General features: G+C 41.2%; 1 long non-coding RNA gene and 2 other non-coding genes across 3 annotated transcripts in view; all 3 read left to right on the top strand.

The window, feature by feature from the left end:
* The first annotated feature begins 251 nt into the window (after positions 1-251).
* TRNAT-AGU (transfer RNA threonine (anticodon AGU)) lies at positions 252-325 on the top strand. Its single transcript has one exon. It is a non-coding gene; the product is annotated as a tRNA-Thr (tRNA).
* Positions 326-4503: 4178 nt separating this feature from the next.
* LOC138849830 (uncharacterized) overlaps positions 4504-12471 on the top strand; it is a 61135-nt gene continuing 53167 nt past the window's right edge. Inside the window, exon 1 of the long non-coding RNA XR_011389046.1 lies at positions 4504-5054. This is a non-coding gene — a long non-coding RNA (uncharacterized lncRNA). The remainder of the gene's footprint in view (positions 5055-12471) is intronic.
* On the top strand, positions 5127-5198 carry TRNAA-AGC (transfer RNA alanine (anticodon AGC)). Its single transcript has one exon. It is a non-coding gene; the product is annotated as a tRNA-Ala (tRNA).

Here is a 12471-nt window from a genome sequence, read left to right as displayed (position 1 = left end):
TCCGCTTGGGTTCTGCCTGTGGCTTGAGCCGCCCAGAGCGGCGTGGCGGCTCCGGGGCCCACGCAGGGAGATTGCAAAGAATGGCGCTCGGTGGAAGCGGTGACAGGGTCTGGGCGACTCCGGGTCCGGCGAAAGGCCGAGGGAGAAGAACAGGCCAAGAAAAGAACAATGAGTTTACTCCGGAAGGATAGTCAGAATTACAGCAGGAATGCAAAAGTACTAATAAGAAGAAATTAAAAGTAAGGTGCGTGGGCCCCGTGGCTTAGTTGGTTAAAGCGCCTGTCTAGTAAACAGGAGATCCTGGGTTCGAATCCCAGCGGGGCCTTAGGAGTGTAACACTCTGGTCGTGGTGGGGGAGCGCCAAGTTCTGGGCTGTGGTCTCTTTTCTGCCACTGCCTCCCCACTCAGCCAAAAATCTTGAATATACGCGAGTTTGGAATATATACACAAGGCGAAGCCATCCTGTTGCCTTAGTTTTGGAAATTGAACTTCTATTGGCTTTTCCTGTTACATCAAGGATTCCAGTCTTGATTTCATGTAAAGAGTTAAGAACCATGAACGATGTGGAACAAGTCATCGAAATTCAAAGCTGGAATATAGTCTGCAGGCATGGGTTTCAGTACCACACCTGCCAGTGCCCTTGGACTGGAGTTCACCTCTAGGTGTGTGGAGAGATTGAAGGTGGGGGCTCTTGGGTGTCTTTAATCGGGGTCTATGAGTGCATCCTCAGAATGCAGATTTAATGTTCGTGGGGGCTGGCTACATAATGTATGGATCTGCTGCCTCTCTTTGTGCCTGTCATGAAAATTTTTAATTTGCTGTTTAATGTCATTCTAATTAAGAAAAAATAAAATTGGACATTATCAGCATGAAGTTTGTATTGCACAACATAAAGTTTGTAGGGCATCGCCGCAGTTGTATGTCTACAGAGAAGTGAGAAGCAAAAAGCGCCACCTGTGTATTGGGCCTGTTTCCTTTGTTCAAGTGCCCTGCTTCCTGTTCCATGGAGTAGTGATTCCAAAGCTCAACTACAAAAATATAATCATGGAATTTCAAGATGGCAAACTCAGATTGTAGATTGCCGAGATCACTAGCCTTTGATGATGACTAATATTTGTACAAAAACCTGATTTTGAACGAGCAATTTTAGATCTTCTAACCTTGGATCTTAGATCTTCTAACTTTAGATCCTAGTCTAAGGCCTTTCTAGTTGAACTCTTTCAGCTTGTAAAATCATTCTTTTCATTTTTTTCTTTCAGTATTTCAGTTGTTTTCAACTTTTGGTTTTAGAGTTTCCGATTTCCTGTGTTCCTAACTGCCCAATATACTTGCCCATGCAGAAAGACTTGGAGTCTGCTGTTTTCCGTGTGTGCTGATTGGATCCAAGAGACAGAAGAGGCGCTAGGGATCCAAAGAAGACCTTTCTGCTCTTTCAGATCCTGTCGGTTGACTCACAGGCAACTCAGAGGATTAAGGAAGCTGAAGAAACAATTTCTTGGAGTTCCCCATTTTTCTCTTCTTTTAGTTTTGATGCTTTTTATAATGTTCAAAGACGATGAAAAATGGAGCCCAGTGATGCTATGACTTTGCTGAAAGAACACAAGATATGTGAACATCATGAGATCAAGCACTTACCACAATATTCCCATTTTACATGATGGTAACTGTCAGAAAAATTAAAAATGACATTTCTCCTGTCGACAGAATTTGTCTCAAAAATATTTATTCATTCATTTATTTATTTTCATTTATTTAAAAGTCAGAGAGAGAAGACAGAGAGATCTTCCATTTGCATGGCCCCAACAGCCAGGACTGGGGCAGGCTGAGCCAGGAGCCAGGAACTCCATCCTGGTCTCTCACGTAGATGGCAGGGAACCAACTGTTTGAGTCATTATCTGGGCCTCCCAGAGAACACATTATCAGGAAGTAGTAGAGTTATGACTGGACTCCAGGCACTCTGATATGGGATATGGACACAGCATGTGGTGTCTTAACCACTGTACCAAATGCCTTCTCCACAGCAGAATTTATTCACAATTTTTTTTAAATAGAAATAAGACTGTGATCAAGTGCATTTCCAATTGGCTCATCTTTTACCCACGTAAGGAAACCATTTACTATGGCGAGGCAATTAAACAGTTTAATTTTAGTAGGCAAAGAAATGTGTCCAGAGAAAATAAATTTAAGATTATTAGCCTTTTGGTGAGAATAACTGATCAAAGACTAGGGGTGGAAATTTGATGATGAATAAGACACTTATGTATTCTCAAAGTGTTTCCTTAGAGATTTCTTATGCAAATGGTAACTTGAGCAAGAAGGAACACAGCCAACCTCACCTTACTCCCAGATGATCAAATTAACATCACCATAGTAGGAAGATGATCATCACGCACCCCTTGACTCAGCATTACCCCTACGGCACTCTGACCAAGAATGTAGCATCTGAATCTGATCAAGAGGATAACAGTCCACCTTCGTTGCTTGTATGTAGATAGCCCATGTTCCAAACACCATTTTGAAGAAAAACTGTAAAACTTTTAGAAGAAAAAAAATTGGAAAAAAATCTTCAAGACCTAGGACTAGGCAAAGATTTCTTAGACTTCACAACAGAAATATGATCCATAAAAGGAAAGCTTAATTCCATCATAACTAAAAATTATTGTTCTGTGAAAGACGCACGTCGCAATCTGAGATTCTGCTGATCCAACCTCTTTCATCCTGATTTTCAGAGCAGTCACATCAACATCATCATTGTCCTCTGTCTCCTTCTGGTTTTCATCTCTGGCACTTCCCAAAGGTGTGAACCTATAAAACAAAGCTAATTCAGAAGGTTTGAATCAGGAGTGATTAAATGAATTCCAAATCTCACATGAATAAAAAGATATACACAGTCATGCTTCATATTATGTAGTCGGGTAAAAAGCAAATAGCTTTCAGCCCCAAAGCAGTCTAATTTTTCTGAAGATTCATATGAATTAAAAATAACATCTGATTTTTCTAATGTAATTTATGTCTGTTTTTAAGTAATAGTTTTAAAGATTCTTCAAATTGGGGATCAGAAAACTATGGCCTGTTGACCAGATTTCACCTAATGCCTTTCCTTCCTTCCTTCTTTCCTTTCTTGCCTGCTGATGTAGGATGGGTTTTACATTTTCAAATGGTGAACCAAAAAAAAAAAATCGAAAGAATATCTCCTGATGTACACATTATATAATATTCAAATTTCAGTGTCCATAAATTCATTAGGTTTTGTATTTACATACTTGCCTGCTACAGCTGGAGAACCGAGTACTGCAGCAGAGACCCGTATGATCCTCAAAGTTTGATGAATTTGGCCCCGGCTCTTCACAGAGTCCATAGCTGATTCCTGCCATCCACTTCTGGATGTGACATTTGTCTTATGCTTGTCTTGGTGAGAACTTTCGCGTCCTTCTTTCTTATTCTCATATTCCATTTGGCTTAGAGTTTTTCTGGGCCAGATGTGAGAGATGTTATGCCAAAAGTTGAAGCACAAATTCCTACTTCAGATGTAACTCCATGGGGTTCCTGAAGAATAGGCTCCGTTTGGACAAAGGAAACAAAGAACAGGAAAAAAAAATCAGCTGCCTCACCTGAAAGCTGGTAATTTGAAATTGGTTTTATTTGGATTTTCTAAGGAAGTTAATGGAACTTAATGTCAATAAGAATGAATCTTAGACTTTTCCATTTTAGTGGAATTGTTTATTCCTCCTATAATAATAATTAAAAAAATCCTTGGTGAGCTCCTTATCGTCAATTCATAATGAGTGCTTTCCAGTTTTCACTCCATCCACTGACAAGTGGCTGTCTCTTCCATAGCCACAGAATCTGAATCCTCAGATGAGAATCCCCTGCAATGTTTCATCTGGACACAATCCCAAAATTGCACCTTACATTTGCAGGCATCATAAACTCAGCAGCTCCAAACCCAAACACACCGGCTTCCCTTTACTGCCATCCAGCTCTCCAAAAGCAAATATACAGCGACCTGGTAGCTTCAAGCAGCAAGTCTGAGCCTGCTGGAGCTGAGTGAAAGCCATCTCGTCCACACGGGACAAAAACCTGAGAAAGTTCTTTTAAAAAGCATCCCTTCTTTCTTTGTCGCCAAATCTTCAAGTCTAAATTCTGTGCCAGCTGCACTGCTGTCTCCACGCTTTCCACTCCTGATCTTCATGCCGCAGGGAGCAGGACAGACTACGGTGTGGTTCTGCAATGCCCCTGCAAACCAAACTTGGTTCAGACTCCCTCTGATCCGGATGAGAACACAGAAAATGCCCAGGTATGGCTCTCCTGCAACCCTTTACGAAGCTGCCAATTCCAGTAGCTACTGCCCCGAAGACAAAACCTTAACCGTACAAACACCCACCAAAGGGCTCAACCTGCTGATCCGCCAGGGAAAGGCACCGTGAGTTCCTACCAACCACAGTAACCTGCAACAAAACAAACCTCCTCTTCTTTGGAACCTGCACTGTGAGGCTACTCGGGTTCTGTTACCAGGGAAAACGCAGGAGAGGCGTGGAGCTCGGGTGCAACCCTGTGCAAATACTTCCCTGTCCGAGTAACTCAGGGTTTCCAAGTTCACTGCCCCAGGCTGCGGCTCGTCAAGTCCTCCTGCAGCTGCTTCTTCGGCCTGAAGGAGGCGCTGTGTGCAGGGCGCTCGGAGCCGGCCCCTCTCTCCGGCCCCTCCGTCCTCGCGGCGCTCGGAGCCGGCGACGCAGGCCGCTTCCGCGCTCCCGGAACCGGATTCCGGGCGCTGCGTTTGCCGCAGCCGACGCGCCCATGGCTCGTCACTTCTCGCCCACATTGAGTTGCACACGCGGCTTCCCCCTCACTTCCCGAGCAGCGCTCCTGGTGCCGGTCTTTTTTATCCCCGAGCTCTGCTTAAGGTCAAGGATTTCCGAGTCCATCCTGGGCCTGACGGGCGATAGCAGTCCGTGGAGGCCCGAAGTTACGGGACAGCCCAATAGCTGGGTTCAGAACGAAACTCGAGTGTTTCCCAAACAGCAGAGTGGAAGAGAGGAGGCTGACGTCTCGGCGTAAGTCTTGGGGAACACAGAGAGAACCGGAGTAACGGTTATATAGCAAATTTGAAGCCACTTTGTATGTCCGGGGGTGTAGCTCAGTGGTAGAGCGCGTGCTTAGCATGCACGAGGCCCTGGGTTCGATCCCCAGCACCTCCACTTCCGTCGCTTGGACTCTTTTATCCGCACAGTCAGCCGCAAATGTCACCAACTTTGGGTGCACTGTGCAAGTGGTATTGAAAACTCGCGAAAGTGAGAAAAATCAAAATCGGCCAGTCCCGGGACTGTTGCCAGTGCTCTCTCCCCCCTTCACCGTCAGCTTCTTTCTCGTGAAAGATGGAGCGTGGGGGTTTCCTCTCCATTTTTCCTACTTTCTTACCCTTCCACATCTGGCATGAGATACCCTCTTGCACCCTCTAATTTTAATTGTGATTAAATGCACCTATCGTAAAAGTTACTATCAGCAATTTGGAATGGATAGTTCGGTGGCATTAGGTACATTGATTCATATGGTAGTACAACCATCCATTCCCAACACTTTTTATTTTGCAAAACTAAAACTATACCTTTTAAGCAGTGATTCTCATTCTCACCTTCCCCCAGCCACTGGCAAACACCATTTGTGTTTTTGTCCCTGTAATTGAACTAATCTGTTATTCATACAAAGGGAATCATGTAGTATTTGTCTTTTTGTTATTTCACTTAGCATGATCTCCTCAAGTTTATCCTTGTTGTAGCATATAGCAGAATGGCCTTCCTTTTTTAAGGTTTAACAATATTCCACTCTAAGTATATGTCACATTCACGTCTGTGGACACCTGCCTTACCTCCATACTTCAGCTATTGTGAATAATACTGCTGTGAACGTGGGTGTACACGGAGGTCTTACAGACCAGACTCCTTTGTATATATACCCAGATTTACTGGATCTAATGGTCACTGTAATATTTTTAATTTTGGGGGGAACTCCCCATACTACTTTCCCAGTGGTAATATGTTACGTTCTCATCAAAAGTGCACAGTTTCAGTATCTTCTACATCCTTGTCCATATTTGTCATTTAGTTTTTTTTGAAGAGTAGCCATCCTACCAGTGAGGTGGGAACTCACTGCGGATGTGATTGACGGTTCAGTACACCTGGTGACGCCGAGCCTCTTTTCACATACTTGTCCGTCATTTGTATATCGGCTTGGGGAACTGTCTGCTCATGTCCTTCCTCATGTTGGAGTTGCATTTTCTGCTTGTTGTTTGTTGATTTTTAAAGGAATTCTTTATATATTCTAGATATTAAACCCTTATTAAATACACAATTTGCAAATATTTTATCCCTTCTATGGGTTGCTTTTTATTCTACTGATAATGAATTTTGATGCACAAATTTTAAAAAAAGTTCCATGAAGTCTTTAACATTAATTTTGTTATTGTTGCTTTTGCCTTTGGTATCATATTCAAGGAATCCTTGCCAAGTTCAGTGTTATGAAATTTTGTTCTGTCTTCTTCTATGAGTTCTATAGCTTTACATCTTACACATGAGTCATGAATCCATTTTTAGTTGCTTTTTGAGTATGATGTAAGTAATGGTCCAACTTCATTCTTCTGCATATGATTATCTTGTTTTCCCAGCATCATTTGTTGGGAGGATTATCTTTGCCACATTGAATGATCTGGGCATCATTGTTGAAAATCATTGGGTTATGTATGTGGTGGTTTATTTTTGACTATTCTACTCCATTGATTTCTATGTCCATCTTCACAACAGTGCAATAATTTTCATTACTATGGTTTTGTTATGAGTTTTGAAATCGGGAAGTGTGGGTTCTCAGGCTTTGTTCTTTTTCAGGATTTCTTTTTTGGCTAAATGAGGTCCTTTGATATTCTATGTGAACTTTAGGATAGGTTTTTCTACATCTGCAAAAAAAATAACAAAGACATTAGGATTTTGATGGGGATTGCATTAAATCTGTAGACTGCTTTGGGAAGTATTGACATCTTAATATATTAAGTCTTCCATTCCATGAACATGTGATGTCTTCTGTTTAGTTATGTATTTCTTTCAGAAATGTTTTGTAGTTTTCATCAATCTTGTCTTATTTTCTGGCTTGAGTCCTAAGTCTTTTATTCTTTTTTTTTATGGTATATAAAAAAATACATAGAATTGTTTTCTTAATTTTCATTTTGGATTGGTCCTGGTTAGTGTATGAAACTGCAGCTTACTTTTGTGTGTTGATTTTGTGCTGTGATACTTTGCTTATTTGGTATATTTGTTCTAACAGCTTTTGGTTTTTGTGTAATCTTTAAGGTTTTCTGGTATAAGAAAGATCATATCATATGCAAACTGATAAAAATTTTTTCTTCCTTTTCATTTTGGACACTATATTTTTTTCTTTTTCTTTTCTAATTACTCTGGCTAGGACTATCAGTACTAGATCTTAGAGGAAAATATTTCAACTGGTCAGCAGAGAGGATGTTAGCTATAGCTTGTCATATGTGGCCTTTAATGTGTGAAGTTATATTCCTTCTATATCTAATTTGTTGAGAGGTTTTTTTAAATCATGAAAAGGTGTATAATTTTGTCAAATGTTTTTTCCTGCACCAGTTGAAATAATTGTGCATTTTCCCCCTTAATTCTGTTAATGTGATGTATCAGTGTGATTACATCAGTTTTAACATGCTGAACCATCCTTGCACTCCAGGAGCAACCCCTATTTGATCAAGCTATGTAATCCTTCCAATATGCTACTGAATTTGGTTTGCTACAGTTTCTTGAGCATTTTGGCATCAATATTCATAAGGAATATTAGGCTGGCGCTGCGGCTCACTAGGCTAATCCTCTGCCTTGCGGCACCGGCACACCGGGTTCTAGTCCCGGTTGGGGTGCTGGATTCTGTCCCCGTTGCCCCTCTTCCAGGCCAGCTCTCTGCTGTGGCCAGGGAGTGCAGTGGAGGATGGCCCGGGTGCTTGGGCCCTGCACCCCATGGAAGACCAGAAGTACCTGGCTCCTGCCATCGGATCAGTGCGGTGCGCCGCATCACGCTGGCTGCGGTGGCCATTGGAGGGTGAACCAACGGCAAAGGAAGACCTTTCTCTCTGTCTCTCTCTCTCACTGTCCACTCTGCCTGTCAAATAAATAAATAAGGGATATTGGTCTGTAATTTTCTTTTCTTGTACTATTTTTGTTTGACTTGGATGGAAGGATAAATATGGCCTTGTATAATGTATTAAGGAGATTCCCTTTCTCTCCAATTGTTTGGAAAGGTTTGAGAAGCATAGTTTTCTTTAAAGATTTGTAGAATTTGCTGGTGAAGCTATCAGGGCAAGGCTTTTCTTCAATGGAAGACTTTTTATTACTGATTCAATCTCCTTGCTAGTTATAGATCTATTTAGATTTTCTTTTTTAAAATTTTATTTAATTTTATTTAAGTTATACAAATTTCAGATTTAGGAACATAGTGGGATTTTCTCCTCCCCCCTACTCTCCCTCTCACCCACACTCCAACCCTACCTCCCCCTCCCTCTCAGATTTCCATTCTTAATTTTTGCCATGATCTATTTTCAATATACTTAATGATCATATAGTTAACCTTACTTTAAGTAATGGAGTTCAACAAATAGTATGAAGAAAAAGAAAATAAAACAAAGCAAAACTAAACAAAACACTGTTCTTCAATGGAAGAGACAAGGGCTGTAAACAATCATTGAATCTCAAGGTGTCTGTTTCAGCCCAATACATTACATTTCAGGTATTCCACTCATTACATAAGATCAGGGGAAACATGTGATGTCTGTCTTTTGGGGATTAGCTTATTTCACTTGGTATAATGGATTCCAGTTGCAACCATCTTATTGCAAAAGATAAGATTTCATTTTGTTTTTTTATTTTGAAATTTAAATTTCGGATTTAAATTTAAATTTTAAAGTTTGAAATTTCAATTTTTTAAAATAAAACTTTAAATTTAGTTGATATAATTGCCCACATTTATGGGGTGCTGACTTAAATAGAGGTATGGAGGCACCTGGTTTACAAGCCCTGATTAGGATGATAATTAGCCTTTGTTTCTGGTGCAGTCTCCAGCAGTATTTGGGTAAACACTCCCATGGTTTAGTATCCCAGGCAAAGAAGGGGGAAACTTACAAGAATGGCAATACCAGGGAGAAGTTGTACTACATCTCATCACCCCCTCAAAAAATAGTTGCAAACAGTGGTAAGCAGAGGGTTTTTAATCCCCTTCTTTAAGTCTTATAGAAACTTATATTATCCTGATTCACGCCCTTGTTTTCTATTAGTTCTGGGACTCTGATTCTCAATAGTAATGAGTTGTGGCATCCCTTCTCTTATGATTATTAGGGATTTTGGTTGTTTAAAAATATTTGCCTTCCATACTACAGCCTCTTGAGGGCAAATTTCTTGTTTGTTTAGGAACATAGTGGGATTTCTTGTTAAGCTGAGTAATACTCCTTAGTGTATATATACCATAATTTCTTTATCCAGTCAACGGTTGATGGACATCTGAGTTGATTCCATATCTTAGCTATTGTGAATTGAGCTGCAATGAACATGGGGATACAGATAACTCTTTCATGTGCTGATTTCTTTTGGTTTGGGTAAATTCCCAGGAGTGGGATGGCTGGATCATACAGTAGGTCTATATTCAGATTTCTGAGGTATCTCCATACTGTCTTCCCTAGTGGTTGCACCAGTTTACATTCCCATCAACATTGGATCAGAGAAGACATTTTATATGAGATATATCTTTTTAAAATCTATGGAAACTTAATTTGTGGTGTAACCTATGGTTTATCCTGAAAAATACTCCACCTACACATAAAAACAATGTGTATTTTGTTGTAGTGTAGACTGATTACATATGTCTTAGACTGGCTGATTTATTTTATTGTTCAAATTTCCATCTCCTTATTTGTCTTGTTATATTCCCTATCAAGAGTGGAGTATTGATGCTAATTCCACCTGCTGTTCTAGCAATCTTTGCTTCATATAGTTTGGAACTGTGTAGTAGGTGTCAATATACTTACAATTGCTGTGTTTCTTGTTGTCTCTTTTGTTAACATATAATGTCTTTCTTGGATTTCTTGGCAACCACAAAGGAAAACTTACAGTAAATGCACAAAAGATTAAAAGTAGGAAATCAAAATATATTACTATAGAAAATCACCTAGTTACAAAGGAAAATATGAGAGTAGTGTTTATCAATCACTATCTTAAATATAAATATATTAAATTCTCCAACCAAAATACACAGAGCAACAGAACTGATTTGAAAAAATGAGATCCAACTATATGCTGCCTACAAGAAATTCACTCCCTGTTTAAAGGACACACACAGATAGCAAATTAAGGGATGGGAAAAGATGTTTTGCAAACACAGAAACCACAAAAAAGCAGAGGTAGCATGCTTATATCAGGTAAAATAGACTTTACATAGAACTCTATCAAAGGGACAAAAGTAGTGATTATATTCTTTCAAATATCTGTATCTTTAGCAAACTTTCTCTCTGTGTCAGTGAGTCCTGAGAGGGAAGGTAGTTTGACAGCTTTGCTCAGTCCCTTAACTTTTCTCTGTCTTTCTGTGTTTGCCTTTTTAAAAAAATTTATTTATTTGAAAGTGTGAGTTACAAAGAGGGAGAGACAGAGAGATCCTCCATCTGCTGGTTCACTCCCCACATCAGCCAGGACTGGGCCAAGCTGAAGCCAGGAGCTTCATCCGAGTCTCCCACATGGGAGCAAGGGCCCAAACACTAGGGCCATCTTCTGCTGCCCTTCCCAGACTACAAGCAGGGAGATAGATTGGAAGTGGGAGCAGCCAGAACCTGAACCAATGCCCATATGGGATGCCAGCAGGTGGTAACTTTATCTGCTGTGCCTTTATCCCAATCATTCCCCCAGCCTGGACAAAAAGTCACTTCACTTGAAGTTTACTGAGTTGTGATGTTGTTTTAAAAATGATTTGTAGCCCATGGAAACTTGTGTTCAATTCTCTGAGCAGTCAGAACTGCTCAATCATGTCTGAATCACCCAACAGACAAGGGAAAAGCTTCTCCTGACTTCCTGACCCTACTGCCCCTTTCCCTGCTCATCCACTTCCATCAGCCAATCCAGCACAGTCAAATACCAGACCCAAGAAGACGACATGAAAGAAGTGGAGTCCTAATCTTTCTTGGTTATGTAAGTAACTTAGGGAACATGGACACTTGTCAATGCAGATGCTGAAAACCTAGTTGGAAATCTGAGTGCCAGCTGCTATTATCTGATCTATATAGTTCAGTCTGAGAGGGGGGTTAGGGTTAAAGTCTTAAGGACTCTTGAATTGACACCCGGTTTTGGTCTGGCAGTTATTCTGATTGATTGTAAATTGACCCTCAGTGGAGATCTTCACATGCCATGTGATAGAAAACACACAACCCCACCTACCTAGAGGACTTAAGATCCTGAGAAGTATTAGAAAGTAGTAAGATGAAATTCACTCGCTTCTGTCGCTCCCCCTCTTCATGGAGGAACGACACTAAACCCTGCCTAGGCTTCATATCCGAGTCACGGCACAATTATGTCGCTCCCCCTCTTCGCGGAGGAACGACACAGGACCCTGCGCTGTTCTTTTGTCTGCTCGGCCCTCCCCGGGTTTACTGCTGGTTCTTCCCGGGTTGGCTACCGACCCTTCCACCTCCGTGGAAGGGCGGGCCCCCCTGCCACTTTCCCCACTTCCGCGGGGGAGCGGCACACCACCGGCCGGCTCTCTCGGGGGCTGCACAGGTGTTCGTCTTAGATGTTCCTGGTGCATGTTGTCTCTCTCCTCCTTTATAGTCCTCTTCCACCAATCCCAACTCTGCTACCCACACGCCGAGTACGCTGCTCTCCTGCAATCAGGAGCAGGATCAGCTCCTGCAGGTCATCACTCAAGTTGGCGAGAGGCAGCTGCGTAGAAGTTGTTACTCCCTTCTCAGTGCCATATTGTGGGAGAGCAGATGCATAGAATAAGTCTTAATTCCAGTAACAGTCCAGTCCGAGTTGCTCCCCACACGCTTCTACATTTTTAATTTACTCACTCAAAAAAACAAGTTTCTTGTTTACAGAACTTTAAAATCATGAAGTGGAATACATGAATTAACACCACAATGTAGATGCCTGAGGTAGTGTAGTCAAAGGGGCAGTGTGCACTGTGTGTGGCAATTGGAGGGATGAGAAAATATAAGAGATGACTAAATTTTGTGTGTGTTTCCAAACACAAGCACTGACAGTATAAGAAGAGTTGTAAGTAATTTTTTTTTTTGGATGCTAGTTTGTTTAGCAAAAAACAAAACTTCACAAAAAGAAGAAAAGTGTATTGCGTTAGTAGAAACCAACAACAGAATCTCTGTTAAGTCTCACAAAGGCTTCCAGGGTAGGAGAGGGTGGGAATCAGCTACTTCATGGAAAATGA

Source organism: Oryctolagus cuniculus, chromosome 5, assembly GCF_964237555.1.
Source record: "Oryctolagus cuniculus chromosome 5, mOryCun1.1, whole genome shotgun sequence".
NCBI classification, from domain to species: Eukaryota; Metazoa; Chordata; class Mammalia; order Lagomorpha; family Leporidae; genus Oryctolagus; species Oryctolagus cuniculus.
This window is presented reverse-complemented; position numbering and strand designations above follow the sequence as displayed.